We start from the raw sequence: 13,617 nt of genomic DNA, 5'->3' as shown, positions 1-13,617 counted from the left end.
CCCACCCCCTATCCCCACCTCCCCTCAGTCACCGGCTACTGCCAGTCACCAGCTAGCCCCCACTCCCTGGGACAGACCGCAGTATAAGCCACTCATCACAGACCTGCTGCCTCAGCCTACCCATAGGCTGCCCTCTGCAACCCTAGTACCAAATTGGCCTTAGACTAGGCCACAGCCTCGGGCTTTCCAGGCCAGAGCTCCCCAGCACCCTTAGCCTTCCCCCAGCCCTGCTCCCCCACCAGGTACCTTCCCTTCTCCCTCTACAAACAGAGTATGTGTCTCTGCTGCCGACTCAAAGCCTTTTTATAGGGGCCAGCTGTGGTCTGTTTGGGGCGTGGCCCCCAGCTGTGCCTACTTCCCCAATCAGCCTGGGAGCTGCTGGCCCCAGCCACAGCCCTCTGCTGGGCTGTTCTAAGCCCCTCAGGGCAGGAGCGGGTGACCACCCTGCTACAGTCCCTTTCAGTCCCGGAAACCCAATAGATACAATCCCTTTCTGCTCTTTTGGCCTCAGTTGCCTCTATAAGCAGCCTGAATCAGAAGCTCCCATCAAATTCTCTTCCAGGCTCCTGATATTTGCAGCCTAATATTTGGCTCCTGTTTATGAAAAATGTGTGTTTTTACTAAGAACACGGGTAAGGAAATGTGTTTAAAATAAATGACTTTCCATTGGTTGCAACCATTAGCGGCTTTCAAGTAATAGCCCTGCTTAGCCATGGGTCTCACAGTGCTTGTGCTCTGAACATGCTGCAGGAAGGCAGGTTACTACAGTGACAGATGTGAGATCTGGGAAGTGTAATGAGTATCCTGGAATGTGCCAGACAAGCCTGGACTTTGGGGGCAGTCCATGTTAAATGGAGTTCCTGGGAAATCCCAGGGGAGTGGGTAATTCCACACCTCTGCTTATGCAAAAAAACCCAGCTGTAACCTGAGCGGGTCTTCGACTGGAGATCCCCTGTTCCCAGGGACTGGAGATCAGAGGCTACAGCTGTGTAAAGAAACAAGCTGCCCAGTCTGGAGTCTGAGCTAAAGACTGATGTGAACTTGTAACCCCAGGGAAAACCCAGTTATGGGGTTTGAAGGACTGACACCTACCAGAGCCCTCGGGTGGAGCTTGGGATGACCTCTGGTCGGCTTTAGCATGAGTGTAGCCGGTTCTTTTATACCCTTTCTCTGCAGTGCTTTTACCTTAAGAATAAATGAGCTTCTTAGAAGGAGCTGCTGGGTGGTAACAATACACTGATCATCTCCCCTGGAGAGAAAGCAAAGCACAGGCACTGGCCTCCTAGCCAGACTGGCTCGCTGGGCATATCACAGCGTATGCAGGAAGCTGTGCAGCCTTAAACCCATGGTCAGGAAGGAACGAGACAAAGGTCTGCACCCAGACGAGGTGATGACTGTGAGCTGGAAACCTGTAAATGGGTGCTGTTGAGGGACCACAAAGGGGGAATATATGTGCAATTACCCTGCAACTGTGACAATTACCCATTTTTAGTATTAATTACCCTCCCATCCCATCCCTCATCAGCCAAAGGGCCACCCTTGCTTTCCTCTAGCGCTAATTCTGTAATTGGGGGGGAGGGAGAGGAAAGGCAATCACTGCTGCAGCGTAAATCACTCCAGTATCTTCCTAGCACTAATTGTGTGTTTACTTTGGAAGCAGGGAAATGATGGTGGGCAGCTGTGGGTAATTATTCTCTATCAGCTCATCTATGCAAGCATTTCCTGTGAGGTTAGCCTGCAGCATTGGCTGAGACTTGTGGCCCATCCCGCCCCAGCCAGTGGGGTTAGTTCTCTCTTAGTTCATTGCTGTCGCTCTAAGCCCCATTAGGGACTCCTGAACTTTTCTGGCCAGCAACCTCTCTGCATGGGGAGCTGCTGGAGGGCTCCACTAAGGCAGGGGTAGCCAACCTGAGCCTGAGAAGGAGCCAGAATTTACCAATGTGCATTGCCAAAGAGCCACAGTAATGCAGTAACTCCTCACTTAACATTGTAGTTCTGTTCCTGAAAAATGCAACTTTAAGCGAAACGATGTTAAGTGAATCCAATTTCCCCATAAGAATGAATGTAAATGAGGGGGTTAGGTTCCAGGGAAATGTTTTTCACCAGAATAAAGACATTATATATATATATATATATATATATATACACACACACACACACACACACACACACACACACACACAGAGTATAAGTTTTAAACAAACAATTTAATACTGGTACACAGTGATGATGATTGTGAATCTTGGTTGAGGTGGAGGAGTCAGAGGGTGGGACATTTCCCTTACTACTAAATGATGAGCTAGCAATTGGCTGAGAACTTAACATAAGAACGGCCGTACCGGGTCAGACCAAAGGTCCATCTAGCCCAGTATCTGTCTACCGACAGTGGCCAATGCCAGGTGCCCCAGAGGGAGTGAACCTAACAGGCAATGATCAAGTGATCTCTCTCCTGCCATCCATCTCCATCCTCTTAGGCTAGGGACATGGGCAGCAAGTTGTATGGGCCCCTGCTGCCTGGGCTCCAGCAATATTCAGGCCCAGGGGGCCCAGCTCTACCAATGTTTGGGGCCGGGTCTCTCCCCCGGCCCCGCCTGCTGCCCCCACACTCCTCTCCCAAGTGTCCCCCGGCCCTACTTGCTGCCCCTACGCACCTCCCCAGGCCCCGGAGCGTCCCTGCCTCTCCCCTGCAACTCCACACTGACTCCGCTCTGCCGGCTTCCAGCATCAACTGCCGCCACAGGGTCCTAGTTCCCCCACCCACTAGTAGCAGGGCAGGCTACTCTTCTGCCTGGGACCCTTCCCTTTTCCGGCGGGACCTATCACCAGCACAGGGCAAGGGGCAGCCCCATCTCCCACCCTCAGGGAGGCTACAGTGAGGGGCAGCAGCAGGGGAGGAGGTGCACCTGTGATGGCAGCCTCCCCCCGGCACCCACCACAGGGGAGGCAAGGGGGCTTCCTGGACCTGAGGGGGTCCCTAGAAGCACGTGCAGTGACAGTTGTGCGAGATGAGTGTGCTGCTGTGTGGGGAGGGGAGGGCTCCCCCAGAGCTCACTGCTGCCGGCAGGAAGAGGGCTGGGGGAGTCTTCCTCTCTGGCCCCAGCCCCGGGGCAGCCTTCCTACACCCCAAACACATCCCCAGCCCTGCCCCACCCCAGAGCCCTCACCCCCGCACATCCAACCCTCTGCCCTAGTCCTGAGCCTCGCCAACACCCCAAATCCCCAAACTCCCTCCCAGAGCCTGCATCCTGCACCCTAATCCCCAGCCCAGGGCCTGCACTCCAGACCTCCTCCTGCCACCCAAACTCCCTCCTAGAGCCCAACCTCTCACCCTTCTGCACCCAAATTCCCTCCCAGAGCCTGCACCCTGCCTGCACCCCAATCCCCTGCCCCAGCCTGGGCCTGCACCCCAGACCTCCTCCCGCCACCCAAACTCCCTCCCAGATCCTTAGGCAGATGTGGGGGTAGAGTATGGGTGGGGGCAGGTTCTAGGCACCACCAAAATTTCTACAAACCTGCCATCCTTGGCTAGGGACACCATTCTTACCCATCCTGGCTAATAGCCATTTATGGACTTAGCCACCATGAATTTATCCAGTTCCCTTTTAAACATTGTTATAGTCCTAGCCTTCACAATCTCCTCAGGCAAGGAGTTCCACAAGTTGACTGTGAGCTGCGTGAAGAAGAACTTCCTTTTATTTGTTTTAAACCTGCTGCCCATTAATTTCATTTGGTGACCCCTAGTTCTTGTATTAGACCCCTAGTTCTTGTATTAACCCTCGAGGGGTAACTCTCTCACTTTACAAGGCAGCAGGAATGGGGGGAGATATGTGCATTTCCCTTAAGTACACTGCCCTGTTAATTAGATCAGTTTGCTGAGACCGCAGCTGTTGTAAGCTCCCTCTGTCCTGAGCCCTGATGTGTCCCCCCTGCTCTATGGAAGATGGGGTAAGCGGGGTGCAGGAGGGGGACATCCTGACATTAGCCCCCCTCTTCCTTCCCTTCCCCCCCCCCACACAGCAAGCAGGAGTCTCGGGGAGCAGCTCCAAGGCAGAGGGCAGGAGCAGCACATGGCAGTGCGGGGAGGGACAGCTGAACTGCAGGCAGCTGCTACACAGGGAACTTAGGGAAGCAGGGAGCTGATAGAGGGGCTGCCAGTCCACCCTGCTTCCAAGCCCCCACCAGCTAGCTGCAATGGGCTGCTCTTCCTGCAAGCAGTAGACAAAGCAGGCAGCTGCCAAACGACCTTAGAAGGGAGCATTACACAACTTTAAACGAGCATGTTCCCTAATTGATCAGCAACGTAACAATGAAACAACGTTAACCCGGGACGACTTTCATAGAAATCATAGATTATTGGGGTTGGAAGGGACCTCAGGAGGTCATCTAGTCCAACCCCCTGCTCAAAGCAGGACCAATCCCCAACTGGCCCCCTCACGGGTTGAACTCACTTTAAGTGAGGAGTTACTGTACGTCAGCAACCCTCCCAGCATCTCCCACCCACCAGCAGCCGTGCAGATCAGCGCCTCCCCACACCTCCCGATCAGCTGTTTCGTGGCGTGCAGGAGGCTCTGGAGGGGATGGGGGAGGAACGAGGACATGGCAGGCTCAGGGGAGGGAATGGGAAGGGGTGAAATGGAGACAGGGCCTGTGACAGAACCCGGGGTTGAGCAGTGAGCATGCCCCGGCATATTGGAAAGTTGGCGCCTGTAGCTCCAGCCCCGGAGTCGGTGCCTATACAAGGAGCCACATATTCACGTCTGAAGAGCCCCCGGTTGGCCACCCCTGCACTAAGGAGTTCCTGACTCCCCTCACCAGCCCCTCTGCAGATCTGGCTCCCCTGGAGGCCCCCTATACATTGCTACAGCCCGGCTGACCCCTGCTGTTCTGGGGAAGGGGAAACCCAGGATGTGGGGGGAGGGAGACCAAACTAGCTCTGTTATGGGTGGGGGAATCTCTGGGGAGCGTCAGCTTCTCTTTCCACCCTATTGTCCCTTCAGCCATAATGGGCTCACCTTCGCCAGGTCCATTTCAGATCATCCTCCAGCCAATTCGGCACCTTCCCAGCTACCCCTCAGCAAGGCAGAAGCCTTTCCACCCCTCCACACTGAGACGCTGGGGGAGATTTGCCACCTATCACAGCACTGCCTCCACGCCCCTGCTGCCATGCATGCTATTGGGAGGGCCGACTCACTGATTACACCTCCAGGTGAGGTGGCGAGGTTCGGTTGGTCCATAGGAACCACTGAGTAGCGGTTTTCCCCTCGGGGATCCAGAGCGCCACCCCAGGGAGAAGACTTGGGGCAGGATCTGGCCCCAGATATTGGCAAGCTGGCGTAGATCAAATGAGAACCACCAACCTCCAACCAAGGCTGAAAACCCATACGGGCCTTTCTGAGGTTTCCAAATCTTTGGGTAACGTTTCACCACGATCTTCCATCCCAGCCCAATGGGAAGCAGAGAGCGCTGGGGTCAGAGCTCATGAGGGTCTCTTCTCTGATGAGCTTCCCAGCTCAGTTTTGCAGACTCAGGCAAAGCTTTTGTCGGGCTTATCTGCCCAGCTGAAACCACTGAAAGGGATTAGAGGGGAGCCTTTCCCCCAGCAATGTTCCTGCCCTGTTTCAATCCCCCTCAGCACAGCTGCAGGACTAAACCATTCCTAATCTGCCACCTCCAGTTTGTTTTTCTGTGGTTGCACCATTGCACCATGCCTGGGGCCGTGATTAAGCTGCACTATTTTGGCTGTGTTGAGGACACATTTTCCAATGACAGACACACAGGGCTCGCTGGCCCCGAGTTCCCCGTATCCATTTTATACTTGGGAATTCAGGGACTTTAGCGCTCTCAAATACCAGCTCGCCCTGCAATCTTGTGTTTCCATTGATACATCTTGAAGGGCATGTATAAGGGGGTGGCTTGTTCGGTCAGCAGGCCTATTGGTCTGAGCTTTCGACTCCCGTCTTTCTGTTAGTTCGAGGTGCCCCAGCCCTCTCGATGAGGTCTTAGCTGCACTGGCCTTTTTGATGGTAACCGCTCGCTCTGCCCTCTTTGAGGCCAGTGATTGTAGCTCTGGGGATGGGGTGGGGACCCGGGCTCTCCCTCTCCGCCAGGTCCTGGCATGCACCCGCCTAAGTGCCTGGGCCCCTTCCTACCACTGCTGGGTCTCAGTTTGGGGCATGCTCATAGCAGTTAAACTTAAGAGTCTTTACTTCAACCCCCCCCCACAGTCTAGGGTCGATGCCTGGGGCCTTCTCGAGCCTTTGCCGACAATTCTCCCTCCCTCTCGGGAAGTATCTGCCAGGGGACAGGGGGACTCACAACCAGGTCCCCTCAGTGGACACTTCCTCTCCTGTTGCCATAGGCAGCAGTCCCCCAAGAAATGGCCTCTTTCTTTCCCACAGAAGCTCCCTTTCTGGTCTCCCAGGAGCATGCTGGGCCGTGCCTGCGGGGTGCTTATTGCATTGTTAATACATTCCAACCTGGCACTAGGCACCCGTTCCCTGGGTGGGCACTGGCAATATGATATTCTGAAGTACCCTGGGGTGGGGACAGAGGAACCCCATCTCTACACACCAGCAGCCTGCAGTGTCGGGCAGCAGCTAGTGCAGTGGATTGGTACCCCTGAGACTTGGGTGGGTGACCAGGGACAAATCACGCCACCTCTCTGTGCCTTGGTTTCCCCATCTATAAAATGGGGTGAATGATACTGCCCTTTGTAAGGTATTTCAAGATCTGCTGATGAAAAGCACTAGGCATTGTGATTCATTTTAAACATGGAATCTACACTGCAGGGCAACTTTGGAGCTAAAAAAACAACACCACAGTTTTCCAGCTGCAGAGACAAAGCTCTTAGATAATAGAGTCCTGGGAGGATTCCCAGACAGATCAGCCAGCACAGAATATAAAGCAAGACAAATGGGTGGAGAATTTAAAACATTTTAAATTGGATCTTTTTTTTTTTTTAAATTGCAAAATTCATATAATATATTATTCATGAAAACATTTGCCCAATCATCAGCCCAGCTTTGTAGCTGGGCAAACTGAGATGTATTTATTAAATAAGTTCTTTGAAAAATCATAAAATAATTTTATTCTAGAAATAGTAACCCTAATCCTGATCATCTTTGATCTAAAGGCTAAAGAGAGGCAGTGCAAGACAGTGTCTAGACTCTAGAGCACCACAGTGGGATTTAGGAAACATTTTTCAATTTACCTTAGGAACATAAGTCCCATTTTCAAAAGTGACAGGCACTTAGGGCCTAACTCCCATAGCAAGCACAGGCTCTGGGTCTTAGGACCCTAAATCCCCTGACTTTCAATTAGACTTACGCTCCTAAATCCCTTTCAAAAATGGAACTTAGGCTATAGGTACTTTTGAAAATTTTACCTGTAAAAGCAAGATTTTCAGAAATGACTTGAGATTTTGGCTGCCTCCATTATTGGCTACTCACCTGGAGACACCTTCAAGGGCTCTGATTTTCAGATTGAGCTGAGCACCTGTCCTCTGGAAGTCAGGAACCTTTTAAGGCTTTTTAATATTTTGGGGGCATCCAACAAGTTGGCCACCCAAAAAATTAGACACTGCAAGTCATTAGCCACTCTTGAAAATCTTCTCTGTGGATTCTGTTTTCAACTCTGCATCTGACTTACTCTATGGCCTTGGGCAAATCACTTAACCTCTCTGAGCCTCAGGCTTCTGCTCTGCAGGAAGGGGTCGATACTAGTCACCCAACTCCAAAAGTTCTTGGAAATCTATTTGTGAAAACTGTTTATAAGGGAGAAGTATTGTTCTCCCTCTATGTCACGCTTTTCATCTGAGCTTTCTTTCCTTGCAGAATCACTATAAAAGTTCTTCCCTCTGCAGGAATATTCCTTCTCAACTAGTTACAGTAATTCCTTCCTATTTCTCAACCAACTGTGAGTGTGATTGCTTCAGAATAAAAAAACAAATAAAAGTGAAAGATGAATATTTTCCACTTGAAGCTGTCAAAAATACAGCCGTCATTACCCAACAGCCCAATGCACAGTGCATTTATCACTGTCTGGAAATGTTCACTACATAAAAACATATTATAAATACATGACAAATTATTTTTGTCTTTTCCACCGTTGATTTATGAAACGCACAGACTTTGTTATTAAACTTTCCCCAAAAAAGGGAATAAAAAAGGACAGATGTCAAATTGCTGACTTGAATTCCTGAACCTCAACAGGAGTTCCTGAAATGAAGCATGTTCCAAGTGGAAATTATTAGTTAAAGTGGAGAAGTTGGGGATTAATAATATGAGAATCGAAAGGTGGATAAGGAACTGGTTAAAGGCAAGACTACAACAGGTCATGCTGAAAGCTGAACTGTCAGGCTGGAGGGAGGTTACTAGTGGATTTCCTCGAGGATCGGTCCTGAGACCAAGCCTATCGATTGCCCACGTGCTCAGGGTCTAACACAAGGCCATATCTGGGGCTGGGAGGGAATTTTCCACCCGGTCAGTGTGGCAGAGACACTGGGGTTTTTTGCCTTTCTCTGCAGTGTGGGACATGGGTCACTTCCTGGTTTGTACTGGAGTAAATGATGGAGTCTCTGTCACTTGAAGTCTTTATACCAAGTTTTAAGGATTTCAGTAACTCAGAGATTAGGGGTCTGTTACAGGAGTGGGTGAGGTTCTGTGGCCTGCGATGTGCAGGAGGTCAGACTAGATGATCACAGTGGTCCCTTCTGGTCTTAAAGTCTCTGAGACTTGACAATGGTGAGGCAGCTGGGGCACTTTGCCCACGGCCAGTCATGTGGACCAACATTGTCCCATTGCTCCCCCATCTGCCATCTCTTGTTGTGCTTAGATTGTAAGGTCTTTGGCGCAGTGACCATCTCTTGGTTCTGTCTGTACAGTGCCTAGCACTGTGTGGGCCTGGCCCGTGACTAGGGTGCCTAGATGTTGCTGCAGTATAAATAATAAGACCGAGCAGGAGGAGAAGCTATTTGCCTGAGGTCACGCAGCAGGTCAGCCCTGAGATCAGAACTCAGGACTCCTGGGCCAGTGCCCTCCCCACAGAATCACGTTGTCTCTCTCTAGTAGCACTGACTTGCCTACTACACAGGGGCTAGGAAGGCTGTCTGGCTGCTTACCAGACATTCTGAAGATGAACAGTCTATATATTTGGCCAAAAAACACCCACCCTTATTTCTTCCCAAATACTCAAACATCTGAAAGCTGGGAACTCCCCATCGAGTTTCGGATTTACGAGAATAATCCGAAATGTTCAGGCGTTTGCCAGCACACAGCTGTGCTCTCGTAGCCTGTGACAGACACTGAGAATGTGACCAAAACCAGAAGCCCATTTCGCCCTCCAGCCGGGAACAGCTTTCACCACTTGCCTCCCGAGGGCAGACGTGAGCTGATGCTCTAGAAGCAAGAGTCTCTTTAACTTCTTACCAGCCCCATCCAGTCAGGAGGGGAGGGAGGTGGTTGTGACAGGTTTGATCACAGAAACCCCCTTGGGAGCTGCCACCTGATGTGCCAAGACTACTTCTATTCTAGTTTTCCCTGCCAGCTCAGAACTCCAGCACCCTGTTTTGCCGAGCCAGACACTCCTGTCTGCTCCAGCACAGACTCAGGGTCAGAATTACCCGCCCCAAAGCTGCAGGTTTACCTGAAAGCAGCTCACAGAAGTGTGCTTGTCTTTAGCACTCAGATGCCCAACTCCAAATGGTGTCTAAACCCAAATAAATCCATTTTACCCTGTATAAAGCTTATGCAGGGTAAACTCATGAATTGTTCGCCCTCTATAACACTGATAGAGAGATATGCACAGCTGTTTGCTCCCCCAGGTATTAATACATACTCGGAGTTAACTAATAAGTAAAAAGTGATTAAAATAAAATAAAATGCGCAAATCTATGTCTAATCAAACTAGATACAGATAGGATCCTCACCAGTTCCAGAATGCTCCCTTTTACAGGCTAATCTCCTTTTAGCCTGGGTCCAGCAATCACTCACACCCCCTGTAGTTACTGTCCTTTGTCCCAGTTTCCTTTAAGTATCCTGGGTGGGGGGGTGGAGGGGCTCCTTCTTTAGGCAGCTAAAGACAACTGGGAAGGGTCTCCCAGGGATTTAAATAGACTCTCTCTTGTGGGTGGAGACCTCCCTCCTCACCCTGTGTAGAATCCAGTCACAAAATGGAGATTTGGAATCACATGGGCAAGTCACCTGCCCATGCATGACTCAGGACTTACAGGGAGCAGCCATTACCCACATGCTACCTTGAGTGTTCTCAGGTAGACTTCTTATGTGGATTGGAGTCTTCCAAGCTCTTTTGTCTGTTAAATGCTTCCTGATTGACCACATTCCTTTCCCAAGGAGTGACCAAAGGCTACTTAGAAATCAAGCAATTATACAGCCAATGTTCATGACTTTGAGCACACAAATGGTGCCTACATACAACTAGGATGAACATAACCTTTACATAGATATGTTACATGGCATATGCAGCAAAACCCTATTCCAGTTACATCATACATACATTTATGAGCACCCCCACCCCATAAAGCCTTATGGAGTACACTGTCACAGTGGTCACATGGCTAAGGCATCGGATGTGGGTTCTGGTCCCAGTTCTTCTACAGGCTCCTTGTATTAACTTGGCCAAGTCACAGTCTCTATAATGGATCGACCTCACCTCCTGGGGATGCTGCAAGACTCAGCTACTATTAATGAAGGACTTTCAGAACCTCAGAGGGAAGGTGCAAAGAATAACTTGGGGACACTATTACTATTTATTTGTATTGCAGGAGCACTGGGGGATACTGATCACAAACAAGGACTCCATTATGCTAGGTCCTATACAAACTTAGCGGTACCTCCCCATGCCTCCCATAAATGTGACGCAAACAACATCCCCGATTTGAAATACTTAGTTGAACCCACAGGGCCTGACTCTCCTCTCATTTACATTGGTGTAGATCAGCAGTAACTCCGTCGGATCAAAGAATCCAAGCACAGGGCTACTCAGAGGATTCCAGAGGCCTGGGGCAAAGCAGTTTCGGGGTCCTCTTCCATAAAAAAAATTGCAATGCCATACAACACTATATGATTGTGGGGGCCCGTGCGGGGCCCGGGGCAAATTGCCCCACTTGCTCCCCCACCACGGGCGGCCCTGGGAAAAATAAACCTTCCGCATCTCGGCACAAACCCAGTTTTGAGAAAACTTCTTTACAAGGTATCACTGGTTCTCAGCATCCGCTAGTGCTAAGAAAGCTCATTAAAAGGGTTGGACAAATATTTTCCGTCAAAACTTTTTTTGGATCAAAAACTAGGGGGTTTTTAAAGAGCAGAAAAAAATCACAGACAATGTCTGCTTTCCTTCAAAATGTGGTGTTGTTTTTTAATTGAAAAGCTAAAATTAGTCTTCCAAAACCTTGAATATGGATTGGGGTTTCAGAAGTGTGGGGCCAAATATTTGCTGCTTGCTGTGTTTGATTGTTTAAAGAATCAATAAAAAAATTCTGCTTAAAAAAAATCCAAAACTTTTGAACCACCTCAGCTTGTGACCAAATGCCTGAGCCCATCCAGTCAGAGATTTTTCCAAGTTTCTGATATTCTGCTGGCTTCCTTGACTCATATCTGTCTCCATAACTTTGGGTTCATTTAGCTTAGAACATAAGAACAGCCACACTGGGTCAGACCAAGGGTCCATCCAGCCCAGTATCCTGTCTGCCGACAGTGGCCAATGCCAGGTGCCCCAGAGGGAGTGAACCTAACAGGTAAAGATCAAGTGATCTCTCTCCTGCCATCCATCTCCATCCTCTGACAAACAGAGGCTAGGGACACCATTCCTTACTCAGCCTGGCTAATAGCCATTAATGGACTTAACCTCCATGCATTTATCTGTTTCCTAGAGACTGGCTCCATGGGGTCCCTCACAAACTGAAGACGGTTACTGTGGGTTTGTCTGGGGTCGGCAACCTTTCAGAAGTGCTGTGCCGAGTCTTAATTTATTCACTCTAATTTAATGTTTTGCGTGCCAGTAATACATTTTTGTTTTTAGAAGGTCTCTTTTTATAAGTCTATAATATATAACTAAACTATTGTTGTATGTAAAGTAAATAAGGTTTTTAAAATGTTTAAGAAACTTCATTTAAAATTAAAATAAAATGCAGAGCCCCCCGGACCGGTGGCCAGGACCCGGGCAGTGTGAGTGCCACTGAAAATCAGCACGCGTGCCATAGGTTGCCTACCCCTGTTATAGCTTATGTACATACTCCATAAACTGAGAATTTGAGCTTGTTCCAGAATCTGGGATGAGCCTATGTTGTGAAAACTGAAATGCTCAAAATAGGACATGCATGTGAATGGACACAGGGTGCTAAAATTAAATTAACCCAGGGGTTCTCAAACTGGGGGTCGGGACCCCTCAGGGGGTCACGAGGTTATTACTGGTCGTGAGCTGTCAGCCTCCACCTAAAACCCCGCTTTGCCTCCAGCATTTATAATAGTGTTAAATATAAAAAAAGTGTTTTCAATTTATAAGGGGGGGGGTCGCACTCAGAGGTTTGCTATGTGAAAGGGGTCACCAGTACAAAAGTTTGAGAACCACTGAATTAACCCCTTTAAAGCCTCAGGGAATGCAGGGGAGGGGGGGGTCTCCCTTAGTAGGGTTGGGAAGAAGGTAGGTGGTGTAGGATATTGCTCTTCTCATGTGATCCCTCCCCCAGTGGCTAATTTTAAATGAAGCTCCCCTCCTCTGACATGAATCTCCCTATGGCACTGAAATTAAATACAGACTAGAATTTGGCATTTGAGAAGTGAAAGGGATGGGAGCCCTAATGGAAAAGCTAACAGCTTGGCTCTTCTGCAAGCCTCAAACTGCTGAATGAGCTTTAGGGTAGGGAAGGCTGTGCCTCCCAAACAGCCTGGCCCTGCCCCCTATCCGACCCCCACCCACTTCCTGCCCCCCGACTGCCCACCCCCCTCAGAATCCCCGACCCATCCTGCTCCTTGCCCCCTCACCATCCCCCAGACACCCCCAACCCCTACTCCCTGTCCCCTGACTGCCCCGACCCCATCCACCCCCCCACTGAGTCCTGACAGACCCCTGGAATGCCCACAATCCAACCCCCCCATTCCCTGTCCCCTGACCGCCCCCCCAACTCTGCCCCCTCCCTGTCCCCTGACTGTCCCCGGGACTCCCTGCCCCTTATCCAACCCCCCCAGCCCCAGCCCCTTACCCCCGGCTCCCCCCTCCCCCGGAGCCTCAGTGCTGGACAGCTGCAGCGTGGCTCCGGCGGGGCCTGAGCCCCTTCCCGCTCAGAGCCGCGTGGTAAGGGGGTGGGGCTGCGAGCTCAGGCCCCGCCAGAGCCCCGCTGCACAGCTGTTCAGGGACGCTCCTGGATGTGCTGAGGCTCCGGGAGAAGGGCGGAGGCGGGGTCAGGCCGGGGAGGGAGCCTCAGCCGTTCTCGTGGGGGGCCCTGCGGAGCCTGGGGCCTGGGAAAAATTGCCCCATTTGCCCCCCCCCCTCCCAGCCAACCCTGTCCAAGCAGAACCAGCCCATTTGCTTGCCTCTTCTTTTAATAAAAGGCATCTCGTATTCACACTCTTCCCCCGGGAGTCTGTCTAGTTCCTTGTAGCT

Source organism: Mauremys mutica, chromosome 23, assembly GCF_020497125.1.
Source record: "Mauremys mutica isolate MM-2020 ecotype Southern chromosome 23, ASM2049712v1, whole genome shotgun sequence".
Lineage (NCBI taxonomy): Eukaryota > Metazoa > Chordata > Testudines > Geoemydidae > Mauremys > Mauremys mutica.
The sequence above is the reverse complement of the archived record's forward strand: the minus strand, read 5'-3'. Positions refer to the sequence as shown.